The following is a 15,000-nucleotide window of genomic DNA, read 5'->3' on the forward strand; positions in this document are numbered from 1 at the left end:
GTACGGCATATTCACTGCAGCTAGCCTTTGAAGAGGTGTCATCACAATAGTAGCACCGCTTCTTTTCGACCTTTTGACTCTCTGGAGTTGCAGCCAGCGTTTACACTGCTCTTCTTGGTACCGAAACACAGGATGTACAGGAATAACGACTGTGTTAATGTCACAGCACAGAAATCCAGTCAGAACTTTAAACTGTGATCATTACGAGTACATGAGTTCACATCATAAATAAGAATTTGTTGATTAAAAAAACAAAACAAAAACAAACCCAGTATAGATCTTAGTACACATACCACACATGCTGTTTTGAGATACAAAATGCCAATATTCCACAACATTTGGACAACAAACAAAGAAGACTTATACCACACAAAAACTTTTCTCAAAATTGGTGTTTTGACTCATCATTCGGCTGATTGAAAATTATATTACGTGCCTCCCATTTGATTGTTTTTCGTGAAAAGAGAGAAATATTCTTGTTTGAACAACATGAAGCCCACTGAATATTTTACTTTCAAACTTTGTGCACTTTTGTAATTTGGCACTGAGTATATGTGCGCAAGTTTCAGGAATATATATTGATGGGAATTATACGGTTGTTATGGACATTTTCTGAAACGTTTCGGTCTTCATTTCTTATTTCCTCATCTTCAAAGTTCACATACAGACTAATACACCACACACACACACATATGCCAAGACTATGAAAGGGGGCGCTGGCAGCTTTGTTTTCTCGAACACTGCAGCCGTGTGTGTGTTTGTGTATCGGCAAGTGGGAAAGGGTGATTATGATCTTGAAGATTATTATTACTATGAAATGTGAAGAAACTGCGTGTACATACGCACATGCGACCTTCTATATCTTTTTCTCTGTCAATTTGTCCCACCCATGTGTCTGTCTCTCTCAGTCTGTCTCTCTCTATCCCGCGCAAGAGCGATTGATTTGAATAATTCTCTCCTTTCTTTTTCTTCCAAATGATTGCAATACTTTTCCTATCAGACCCCAGATTGATCGTTTACACAAAGGGTTTAAAAGATCGTCCAGAAAGATACGGAAGGCCGGAAACGAAGCATTGATTTCCCAAGAGAAAAAGAAAACGAACAGAAAACTCAAATCAAATTCAATCGAATTAGAGAAGCTGGGGAGGTCAAGGGGGGAGGGGGAGAGCAAATCATCAATCGTCACCACTAATCTGGAATTGAAAAGTGGGACGGAGGTATAGTGCTGGGGGAGGGTGGTGGTGGGAGTGGTGGAGCGAGAGACGATGAACAGGTGAGTGGCGATACTTTTGCTCCTCCTCCACCCCCAACCTACCCCCTCCCACCACACCCTTCCTCTCTCATCAATTCTCTCCCCATCCTCTACCTCGCTCCCCTCCCACCACACACTTCCTCTCTCATCAATTCTCTCCCCATCCTCTACCTCGCTCCCCTCCCACCACACACTTCCTCTCTCATCAATTCTCTCCCCATCCTCTACCTCGCTCCCCTCCCACCACACACTTCCTCTCTCATCAATTCTCTCCCCATCCTCTACCTCGCTCCCCTAACCCCTCCCACCACACACTTCCTCTCTCATCAATTCTCTCCCCATCATCTACCTCGCTCCCCTCCCACCACACACTTCCTCTCTCATCAATTCTCTACCCATCCTCTACCTCGCCCCCCTCCCACCACACACTTCCTCTCTCATCAATTCTCTACCCATCCTCTACCTCGCTCCCCTAACCCCTCCCACCACACACTTCCTCTCTCATCAATTCTCTCCCCATCCTCTACCTCGCTCCCCTCCCACCACACACTTCCTCTCTCATCAATTCTCTCCCCATCCTCTACCTCGCTCCCCTAACCCCTCCCACCACACACTTCCTCTCTCATCAATTCTCTCCCCATCCTCTACCTCGCTCCCCTAACCCCTCCCACCACACACTTCCTCTCTCATCAATTCTCTCCCCATCCTCTACCTCGCTCCCCTAACCCCTCCCACCACACACTTCCTCTCTCATCAATTCTCTACCCATCCTCTACCTCGCCCCCCTCCCACCACACACTTCCTCTCTCATCAATTCTCTACCCATCCTCTACCTCGCTCCCCTCCCACCACACACTTCCTCTCTCATCAATTCTCTACCCATCCTCTACCTCGCTCCCCTAACCCCTCCCACCACACACTTCCTCTCTCATCAATTCTCTCCCCATCCTCTACCTCGCTCCCCTCCCACCACACACTTCCTCTCTCATCAATTCTCTCCCCATCCTCTACCTCGCCCCCCTCCCACCACACACTTCCTCTCTCATCAATTCTCTACCCATCCTCTACCTCGCTCCCCTAACCCCTCCCACCACACATTTCCTCTCTCATCAATTCTCTACCCATCCTCTACCTCGCTCCCCTCCCACCACACACTTCCTCTCTCATCAATTCTCTACCCATCCTCTACCTCGCTCCCCTCCCACCACACACTTCCTCTCTCATCAATTCTCTACCCATCCTCTACCTCGCTCCCCTAACCCCTCCCACCACACACTTCCTCTCTCATCAATTCTCTCCCCATCCTCTACCTCGCTCCCCTAACCCCTCCCACCACACACTTCCTCTCTCATCAATTCTCTCCCCATCCTCTACCTCGCTCCCCTAACCCCTCCCACCACACACTTCCTCTCTCATCAATTCTCTCCCCATCCTCTACCTCGCTCCCCTCCCACCACACACTTCCTCTCTCATCAATTCTCTACCCATCCTCTACCTCGCTCCCCTAACCCCTCCCACCACACATTTCCTCTCTCATCAATTCTCTACCCATCCTCTACCTCGCTCCCCTAACCCCTCCCACCACACACTTCCTCTCTCATCAATTCTCTACCCATCCTCTACCCCGCCCCCCTCCCTCTCCCCTTTCCATATACGCACAGTCATCAGTACACAATCGGTACTCCCGGGTACCTCTCTCGCCCTCTGTCTGTCTGTCTGCCTGTCTGTCTGTCTGTCTGCCTGTCTCTCTCTCCCTCTCTCTCTCTCTCTCTCTCACTGAGTCACTGAGACAAGAAAGCGCCGGCTGGCGTATGCACGTGTGCGTGCTTGTGTATGTGTTGCAATAACGTGAATGCCCTCCCAAGCAATTACCTTACCACTCACTCTGCAAATAGAATTATAGGCTTTTGGAAAAAGAACACACACACACACACACACACACACACACACACACACACACACACACACACACACACACACACACACACACACACACACACACACATGTAACATACTGGAGGACGAAATCCATCTTCTTGATAATTGTATTAAATACAAAACCTTAAGGGAACAATTTTTAAAAGATATTCAAAATTCGAATAACACAGGAAATATTCCCAGTCAGGTGATGCTAACAGATGATGAATATATACAAACAAGATCAGGATTTCTTTTTTTTTCTTTTCTTTTCTTTTTTTTTTTTGCTGCCCCATCATCTGCACCGTTTCAGTGGTATTACTCCCACGCCGCTCATCTAGATTCCCCCATACACGGCCACACCCGGGTTCATCCGTCACAGTTCCGGTGCCGGCAGTCCGCAGGGAACCACAGATCAGGAAAATTTGTTTGTGAATGCTGTTGCAACTTTTTGGATACATCGATTGATCAATTGTGTATTTTTCATTCATTCATTTACTTACCATTGCACTTGTGTCTTATAAACCTTAAGGTTTCATGACAATAAAATCTATTCTATTCTATTCACACATAAAAAAAAATACACACGAACACACACACTTCATGCCAAGACTATTGGGACAGCTGTTTCGTAAAACAATACATATTTACTTCTATTTTTCTTTCTTAGTTAAACTCGAATGCTGCAGACGTGTGTGTGTCTGTGTATCAGCAAGTAGAAAAGGGTGACTATGGTCTTAACTTAACGATTAGTATTACTATGAAGTGTGGAAAAAAATTGTGTGTGCATGCGACCTTGTGTATGAGTCTGTTTCTGCTTCTTTTCTGTCAATTTACTCCATCCATTTGTCTCTCTCTCTCTTCATCTCTCTCTCTATCACGTGCGCAAGAATTTGAATAATTTTCTTAAATGCAATTGTTTTCCTATCAGATCCCGGAATTATTTTTACACAAGGGTTTAGAAGATCGTCCAGAAAGACAGAAAAGTCTGGAAGGGAAGCACTGATTTCCCAAGAGAAAAAAACAAAACATGAACAAAAAATTCAAATCAAATTCAATCGAGTTAGAGAGAAGTGTGGAGGGGGAACAGGGGAGTGGGGGGGTGGTGGAGAAAATCATCCATCACCACCACTAATGTGGAATTGGAAAATGGGACGGAGGTGTAGTGTTGGGGAGGGGGGTGGTGGCAGTGGTGGAGGGAGAGACGATGAACAGACGAGTGGTGCTCCTTTGCTCCTCCTCCACCCCCAACCCACCCCCTCCCACCACACACTTCCTCTCTCATTCTCTGCACTCCCTCTACCTCGCTCCCCCACCCCCTTTCCACGTAAGCACAGCCAGCACACAATCGGTATTCTGTCTGTCTGCCTGTCCGTCTGTCTGTCTGTCTGTCTGTCTCTATCTCTCACTCACTCACTGAAACGAGAAAGTGTCGGTTGGCGTATGCGTGCCTGTGTATGCGTTGCAATGGCGTAAATGCCCTGCCAAGCAATTACATTACCACTCGCCCTGCAAATAAAATTATAGGCCTTCGGAAAAAAAGAAGAAAACACATACACACACACACACACACACACACACACACACACACACACACACACACACACACACACACACACACACACACAAAACAGAGGGAGTTTAAGTGTCTTCACCACTCAGCTGCTCTATGTGGCACGTTCGATTCAGGGCCAAAGCCAGAAAGGACGCTACACACACAAGCACCATCGTAGAAAGAGACATAGTGGAGAGATTCCTGAAGCATCCGTCCTTCTGTTTGCTGCCAGACTGCTTCCATTTACATACATTCAGCTTCTAAGAGCTAAGAAGTCGTTGGGCAGAATTTGAAATAGCTGTGGCAATCCCTCTTGTTTTCTTCTCTTTTTTTTTTTTTTTCTTTTTTTTTTTTGGGGGGGGGGGTGTATGGGGGGTTGGGTGGGGGTGGGGTGGGGGTCTTCAAGGTACAGACTTGTGTTTGGTTTTGAGTAAAGATTTGGCTTGTTAGCATATTGGTAATGTTTGGGTTCCAGGTTGGGTTTGGACAGAGAGAGCTAGTGTTCTGGTTCAGACTGAAGTAGAGGTTTGGGTTAAAGAGTGGGTTTGGACAGAGAAAGCTGGTGTTCTGGTTTAGACTGAAGTAGAGGTTTGGGTTAAAGAGTGGGTTTGGACAGAGAGAGCTAGTGTTCTGGTTTAGACTGAAGTAGAGGTTTGGGTTAAAGTGTGGGTTTGGACAGAGAGAGCTAGTGTTCTGGTTTAGACTGAAGTAGAGGTTTGGGTTAAAGAGTGGGTTTGGGTGCACAGATTTGGATTCGTTTTGTGATTTGTGTTGGAACTGATGTTTGCTTTGAAGTGGAACTATTTTTGTTGTTGTTGTTTTCAGATAAGAGGCGACAGGGTTCATCTTGGGTTCGTGTGTGGGTGCGGTAGAGAATTGGGATTTGGGTTTGGGTCTGGATTGAAGTTAAAGTTTCGACTGAATATTGAATTTGGCAGAGTTACGGTTTGAGTTCATTATCTAAAGATTGTGTTGGAGCAAATGTTCAAGTGAAGGTTCAGTTCCTGCCATTGGTATGGGTTTCAGCAAAACGAAGTCGTTGCTTTTGGGGTTTTTTTTCATGAGGAGGTGTTATGGGTAAGAATTGGACACTCACGCGCGCTGCACATGCACGAATCGATTAACGCAACAGTCAAAATGCACATACTCCATATGAAAAAAGCAAACACAGTTATCGTTCGAACATCCATATCAATAGTGAATTTGTACATAAGACTGTGTATTATTACACAGCACTGTTAGCCAACTCACTGGTTTGATTTCAAATAGCATTAAGCTAAAGGGTCACGACTGCAGATTCACTCTTTCCGAAATAAAAAAAGAAAAGAAAAGAAATTTCCTTCCTAAACAGGAAAAATTAAACATTTCTCTATATTTTTCAAACTCCAATTTGTTTTTGTTTTTTGTTGTTGTTTTTTTTCATGTGGTCTAAGCCCTTCTTAATGTTGGACAGTGGCAAGGGAGACCACTAGGCGCAACGTGTCGTCAAGGGACAGCACTACTATAAGACGCCAGTCAGCATGTGAGCGGCCCAAGCTGGGACAGGACGGAAGCAAAAAGAAGATGAAGATAAATGGACAGCTCCCCCAACGCCATTAGTGCAGGAAGTGAGCAGGAGAGCCATTCAACACACACACACACACACCTTCTCATACACACACATACACACACCCTCTCATACACACACACACACACACACACCCTCTCATACACACACACACACCCACACCCTCTCATACACACACATACACCCTCTCATACACACACACACACACACACACACACACACACACATACACACACCCTCTCATACACACACACACACACCCTCTCATACACACACACACACCCACACCCTCTCATACACACACACACACCCTCTCATACACACACACACACACATACACACACCCTCTCATACACACACACACACACACCCTCTCATACACACACACACACACACACACACACACACACCCTCTCATACTCACACACACACACACACACACACACACACACACACCCTGTCATACTCACACACACACACACACACACACACACACACCCTCTCATACTCACACACACACACACACACACACACCCTCTCATACACACACACACACACACACACACCCTCTCATACTCCATCCTCTTGGTTGGGAAACAAATCCGAAACAAAACAAAAACACACACACAAAAACCCAAACAAAATCACCAAGAAGCAAACCAACATACAAACAAACAAACAAACATGCCCACCCCCTTAACATGTCCAGTACCGTCCTTCTTCCTTTCCCCATTTTATCTTTAAATCTGTCTCTCTGTGTCCTTCTGCTTTCCGTCTGTTCTGTTACTTTCCCCTTATTTCAGAGGACTGGGGGAAATAAAGAGACGTTTGTGTACATTAAACACCTCTGGTGAAGGCAAAAAGCTGTTTTTCTCTGAAAAGGATGTATGAACTCTACAGTTTATACCTGAAAGAAATGGAGGGAAATGATGTTTTTACTGCTTTTTGGAATAACTGTTGAATAGGAAATGTGAACTCAAAGTTCTTTTATTCTTCTTCTTATTGCTATTGCTATTATTATCAACATTACCATTCTTGTTATCGCAGTCATTTGTGATATATATATATATATATATATATATATATATATATATGTCACATAGTGTAATAGCCTGTTGTCTCGGTTTTAGGTTTTATTGAAAATATCTGTTTAAAACCCCTTTTAAGTTCTACGTTCCAATTATCTCTATATTTGTTTGTTCGATATTGGACTATTCAGCCATCTGCGCACTCACAGATAGATTCATGAGCATCCTTCCCCCCACCCCACCACCACCCTCCCCCCATCCCCCATCCCCCATCTGGATGACAACGATGGTCATCATCGATCTCGATGGACACACCACCACCACCATTGTATTTTGGTCTGAGCATGATGGCGTGGTTGATCACAAAAATCACAGAAAGAAATCCAAAGTGTGTAAATAGGAACCACTGTTAACAAAAGCGATCTTCTGCCCCATTTCAGTAACCTGATTTTGCTCCAGAATGCAGTTAGTGGAATAAAACGAGTTTAACGCAGACTTCCCAAATAAGTGTGCGTTTTACATTTTACATTTCCATCGCCTACACGATAAAAATAAACACACGCAAAAAAAACCCAAACAAACAAATTGACAAATCAACCCAGTCAATATTCTTTGCAAAAAAAAAAAAAAAAGTGTTTTGCATCCCTGAAAAGTACGTTTTAGACGTGAAGGAAAAAGACTGGTAGAAAGCCGACCATTGGGAAAGACGAAGGTAATACAACAATAACAACAATCAACATCTCTTCTTTTCACCTTTCCTGGGGGCAGCCTTCTGTGTTTTTCCCTTTCAGAGTTCTCCCGAGATTCAAATCATGTTTGATGTTCTTCATAATACTGCCGCTGTGTTACGTGTTCACTGTGTGCACGTGCAGTTTTCCGAGCACATCATAAGCTTCGGCTCTTTTGCTGCTGTATGTTTTTGGTAATGTATTTATTTGCTTTTGGGAATAGAGTCATATTTAGACAAACAACAACAATATTTAGACAAACAACAACAATATTTAGACAAACAACAATATTTAGACAAACATCAATATTTAGACAAACAACAACAATATTTAGACAAACAACAACAATAATAAAGACAACAGAAAAGGACAAAAGTGGAGACTGACTGACGATGGACCTTGTTGGAATATATATATATATATATATGAGTGGAGACTGGCCGGCGATGGATCTTGTTGAATGAAAAAAAAAAAAAAAAAAAAAAAAAAAAGCTGACGTTTCAGATTATAGACCTTATTCCTAACAGAACGGTGTGCAGGCAAACCGACCTCAACCCCGAGCAGTGAACGACAGCCACCTCCAAACAGCCTGAACCAAGTGATTTCAGTGGGACTCCCATCCTGTCTGCATTCTGACTGAAGCCTTGCGAATGGCCTGGCCTTCAGAGGGACAGCCAGAAGGTCTGTGAATAAACATTGCTTCGCGGCTAGGCGAGGATGGATGAATGATGAACGGACAATGGGGTAAAAAAAAAAATAAAAAAATAAAAAAATAAAAACAAACAAACAAACAAAGAACCAAAGATAGGAAGGCGTATAACACACAAAAGAAAAAGAAATGTAGGCTCCACTCAAGAAAGAAAGAATGGAGATTATTTCCAATCTCCAACGGAAGCTAAAAATCCGCGCGCACGTGCTGGTGACTAGACATCCCTTCCTGTTGAAAACAGCATGTGGAGGCTTGATTTTCGGATACTGAAGATCCAGTAGGTCTCATCTATTTCAGTGTCTATGGGGTTATTAAGACACGTAAACGGGGTGTTAGCGGCGGACTCAGTGGAGTTAAAGAGCACGTTATGCACGTGACAAACTACTCGTATAAATGAATTAACAGTGGTCCGGATTTGAACTTTGGGATTTAACTTGATCTTTCCGAACTTTCGGAAGAACACAGGATCCTAAATAATTAGTTTGAAATAGCAGTTACAAAACACGTGCACTCACTTAACAAGAAAAGTTCGCGCATGAAAAAATAAAGAAAGAAGAAAACGCAGAAGCAAAGACAGACAGAAAGAAAAAGCAAGTAAAAGAAAGAAAGAAAGTGCAAAGGAAAGAGAAAGAAAGAAAGAGCAAAGGAAAGAGAAAGAAAGAAAACGCAGAAGCAAAGACAGAAAGAAAGAAAGAGCAAGTAAAAGAAAGAAAGAGCAAGTAAAAGAAAGAAAGAAAGAGCAAAGGAAAGAGAAAGAAAGAAAGAGCAAAGGAAAGAGAAAGGACTTGACAACTTTTCCAATCTTTATAAAGTTTGCAGTCTCAGCTGATTTTTTTCTCTCCCAACAGACAACAGTAAAACCATAAAGAAGAAGGAGAGGAGGGCAGTGGAGGAGGAGGAGGAGGAGGTGGAGGAGGGGAATAGTAGTAGTAGTAGTAGTAATAGTAGTAGTAGAAGAAAGACTATTTTTTACAGACCGGCCTGTCTTTCAAAGATGAATTCGTTTTCATTTGGAGATTATCTTGCTGGCCGATGTAATGATACACAAGTGATTGATCGGGTAATACATTGTGGAACGGGTGGGGAGAGAGCATGCGTGAGCCGCCATTGCTTTCTTGTGGTTTTTAGATGCGGAGTGGCTGATGATTGAAAGCCATTTTAACTCACTCAGTACGGCCAGTCCTCTCTTCTCCTCTACACAGAGATCTCGGATGTCCAGTGGGTGTCTGAATGACCCAACCTTTAGCTTCCGTCGTCAGAATTGTGGTATTCTTTGTCAACATTCACCTCTTCAGTATAAGAGCCTTCCGCTTGCAATATTTTGATGATGGTAATTGGGGTGAAACGCTGTTAACGTCGTCTCTTTCGCCGTTCGTAAGGAGAGAGTTAAACCTCCTTCCACTTATCAAGTTCTTGCATGTGAAGCCAATAACAAGTCTTGAAGTATTGAAAACGAATATTTCCACACAGTTTAAAAGAAACAGCTCTCAATACCATGGCTTAGCCTTTAGTATCAACGGGTCAGTGGACAGATACGTTTTCTACTCTCTGTATGTCCATACAGCACACATAATCCTACAACACAAAGAAGCAGAACAACTGTTTGACCTCTCAACTGCTGCTGACGAGTATTCTTGTCAGAGAAGGGCTTTCACCTTTGGTCTAAACAGGTGGATAGCGCATGCCTTCTTTGAGCCCCTTTGCTAACTGAAGCCAGCTGAAGTGTTCAGTCAGCCATTTTGCCACTCGTGTCAGCACAGCGCGAAGCGGTAACTTCAGATTTTTAGCCGAGCGCTCAGCTGGCTACCATGACTGCTTCACGGCAAGCTTTCACTTGCTCGCGGCGTTGTTAAGCTGACCATCCTGTGTGTGCCTCCACACCAAGTTTGCACTACGTGTCACTGCACTGTTTTCCTGTAATAACTTTGGTAAATAAACCATTGACAGATATCAATCAAGACACAACCTTTGGCATGTAGTGGGGGCAAACATAACACGATTTCATTGAAGATACACGGTTACAGTTCAGAAACTACCACCAATTAGCAGACGACGTCTTAACGGACTGACAGCCGGATATAAGTGGCAGTATGGCGTCCACTTGATTTCAGCTTTCCTGGCCAATGAGCTATCCATCTAATTTTAAAACAGTGACTTTCACCTCACAGAGATAAGATTGAGTTGACAGGTCAGGTTATGGTTCTTTATTTTGACTTCTTCCTCTTCGTCTTCTTGTGATCATAGAAATTGTGTTCATGAAAATCAATTTCACCACTTGAAAGTACACAGGAAATAGCCAATGCAGCTCAGATACATACCACGCTTATTTGACTTAAACACAGTTTCATTTTGCTCGCTGATAGGAATTCCCTTCAATACAAAGACACAGCAGTCGCAATGAGAGCCAAGAACAGGGAACATAAGAGGACAAGGTAAATCAGTGGTTTTTTGAAAGAGCGTCCAACTGGGAGTGCCCACGAGTAAGTCTCACCAGGACCTTTGTTCTTACCACACACACTCCCTGAAGAAAAAAACAATGATGACAGTAAAACATGTGTACTTGCAGTCAGAAAAAAATATTCGGTGGCTTCAGCTTGAGTGCCATGCAGATGGATCTGCTGTGCCTGAAATATTATACAATACGATACTGATGATGCGATACGATACGATACTGTTACGATACGATACGATACTGTACGATACGATACGATACGATACTGTTACGATACGATACGATACTGTTACGATACGATACTGTTACGATACGATACTGTTACGATACGATACTGTTACGATACGATACGATACTGTTACGATACGATACGATACGATACTGTTACGATACGATACCATACAATGCATGGGACCATGCACAACGCGATGCTTATCGATTCCATGTCTACTTCCATACCTTGAGAGAAAACAACACAAAGCAAAGCACCAACTGCAAACAATCAGGTGACCACGGACGCAAGAAAAAAAAAAAGACTGCACAATCCGAAAATGCCACAATGATAAGAACGCCGCAACATATCATCATGCATACATTTGATTCATTCATCTTACATTCTGTGATTAATGAATTTTTCCAATGCACAACTGAAACTCTCTCCAAGATTCATAAACTGGACAGTAGCCAACTGAACACCTCAACTCCCCCATCTTGTTTGGCACCCTGAACAAACAACTATAACAATAAAACAAACATTACAGGAAAAGAAAACAAGTAAAGCAGAGTAAACAACAGCAACAAAATCCAACTATAGAAAAAGAAAATTGAAAAAAAAGAAAAAGCAGATTAGGCATCTGATGCCATTGTATACCGTCTTTTTTAATCACACTGGACAACGCGCATTTCAAAAACTGCTGTGAAAACTAAAATGTAAGTGTGTTAACCTGTACGTCGAAACAGAAAAAAAGTGAATAAAAATAATCGACCAAAATGATTACGATTGCAGACGCCACAGCCAAGGAAACGGAGGAGAAAAAAAAAAAGATATTAGGAAAACTGCTCGTGGCAAGGCAAGAGAAGGAATTATTACATATCGATCGTACCTGTTTGCTCGGTACGAAGCTATCTGGGCCCACTTTGCTGTTGGTGTTCATCTGTATACTTGGCTTTGGCTTTGCAATAAATGCCTTCTGGAATACCAGTCTCCCATCATCCCATCAAAGCTAAACATTTAGAAATCATCATGTCTTTTGAAAAAAAAAAAAGTTTTACTTTTCCAAGGCACCTTTCACGTGTCTTTAATCAAATTGCATTTCACGTTTTCGTCGTACTTGTTTGTTGTGTAGGAAACAAAAAGCAAATAAAAAACAATAACACATGAATAAATAAGCGAACAAACAAATATAACAAACAAATTACCCAATATACAAATAGATAGATAAATAAACGAATACACAACAAAAGCATATACAAATAAATAGAAAAAATATATTAATTAACTAATTAATAAGTAAAATAAACAAATATATAAGAAAATAGATAAATGAATAGATAAGTAAATAGATAAATACGTAAATGAATAAATAATTAATAAAATGAAGACTGGCCTGTATCAAATGAACCCGTCAAAAGACATATTGTTGCCGTGTGCAGTGTGTCTTCAACTATGTATGGCACATCTATGCAGACAGCTGGGACTTCTTGCTGTTTTTTTTTTGTTGTTTGTTTTTTGTGGTTTTTTTGTTGTTTGTTTTTTGTGTGTTTTTTTGTCGTTGTTGAGTTGTTCATAATACTAGTACATCAGGCACCAACTTTCACCAACTCTTCTTATACCATCACTGATATTAGTTTGCTCCCTTTGTCATCACACAGACGCTGGCTTCCTCTACAGAAGCTGTCATCAGTGAGATGGGTATAAACTGCCTGTTCTGCGCTATTATTTGCAAATTATATGCTTAAAAAATCAAAGACGCACTGGATCCATTTTGTCGTTATGTTTTTGTCCTCTAGGGATAATGGATTTTCCAGAATGGTTGGCATCTATTTCATAGCTTAAGTTAGCCCATTCCAGGAGTTTAGTGGCGTGGTTGAATGTTGTAGTGATTGAATTGCCTTTGTTTGATGTCTCAGGTATTATACAGAGAGAGAGAGTTTTACTGGCATATTCAACCCCAGATAAGGAATATGGCTGCCTACATAGTGGGGCAAAAACTGCCATACACGTAAAAGCCTACTCGCTGATACTGATGAACGTGGATGTTGCAATCCTTGATCATAGAAGAAAAGATTAAGAACAAGAACCAGAAAAAGAAGAACAACAACAGTAACAACAAGAAGCAAGCAAGCAAGAGCAAAAAGCTAGAACAAACAGAACTAGAACAAGAACAACGAGTTAGAACAAAAAGAACTAGAACAAGAACAACGAGCTAGCAAGGTCTTATCAATGTGAGTGGTCATACAAAATTTGCCTCTTGTAACAGCCCAGGTGTAGCTTTCAAGTCTGGCCTGCTTCAGTTGTTTTAAGGTTTAAAGCGTGTGGACTGATCCAGAACATACAATACCCATGTCTTATATGAAAGAAGCCGACGCCTGACATAAACATAAACCTGAACTAAAAAAAAACAAGAGAAGAAAAACAAATTGTTTTATGTCCCGTCATACAGACATTTTGTTAAAGTATTCATTTTCACATCTGAGTGCTGAAAGGTAGGAGGGGTCGTTACGTTAAACGTCCTCCATGAGATCCACATGTGACCCTGAACTCTGCCCGAAGAAGTAGCACGTGCAAAAAGCATTCACGCAAGCTGCGTCAGACATTCCATGCTGGACGTCAAGGAGATAATGCACATTAATTGATCGACCAGTCAGGAGTTCCGCTTGACACAGCGGATGACGTGACAGAACGAAGAAGACGAAGAAAGGTCTGGAGCCAGCTGCATTGCTTGGTTCCAACTTTTTGACAGTTACACGTGACGAAATGCCTACGTTGACCGAACTACGCCATTGGTCAGTTCCATACTACACACAGTTAGTAGCGGGTTACGACCATACTAGGCTCTTCCGTCCGAGCAATGCAACTGGCTCCAGGAGAGTGCGTGAGGGGAAGGAGAGAGGAGAATGGGGCGGGCCAGGAGGCGGGGGAGAGAGGGAGGGGATGTGGTCGGAGGCAGATGGAGTGACAGCCCGAATTAAAACAGATTGCAGCGGCAGGATAAAATGATATGGAGTTGAACGAAACTTTGCCACGCCTGGTGGCGTCTGCAGTGCCAAGATTTGAGTTTGATATTGTGGGTGGAGACAACAACAGTAACAACAACAACAACAAAAGTGAGAGAGAGAGGTATTTTTGCTCTCCCCTTTAATATGTTGCTGCGCTGTTGGTGTCAATGTGATATTAAGCAGGCTGCCTCTCCTGTCTCTCCAGGGAGGCTTATTTCCCTCGGGCAATAATTATCACTCGAATTTCACCCGATGTTGCAGAATAGATAGACAATCGATTTTTTTTCTTCTTCCATTGTCAGAGTACTGTTATTGAGAAAGTGCAGTGTACCCTGCTTTTCGTTGTTGTCGCCATTTTCTTGACAGCTTCTAGTTCAGAATGGTCTCTCCATGCATGCACACAATGTCCAGAACACCAGAGTGCTGTGCTGCACAGTTGGTCAGATTATGAGCAGTAGTATTGCTTTTCCATTCCAACGATGACATAACCATGACGGGTGCGGTGGTCAAAAGGAAGGGGTACTGGATTCTCGCTCGGGTTTCCTGAGTTCGATCCACGTCGCTCCTGGTGCG

This window comes from Babylonia areolata, chromosome 7, assembly GCF_041734735.1.
Source record: "Babylonia areolata isolate BAREFJ2019XMU chromosome 7, ASM4173473v1, whole genome shotgun sequence".
Lineage (NCBI taxonomy): Eukaryota > Metazoa > Mollusca > Gastropoda > Neogastropoda > Buccinidae > Babylonia > Babylonia areolata.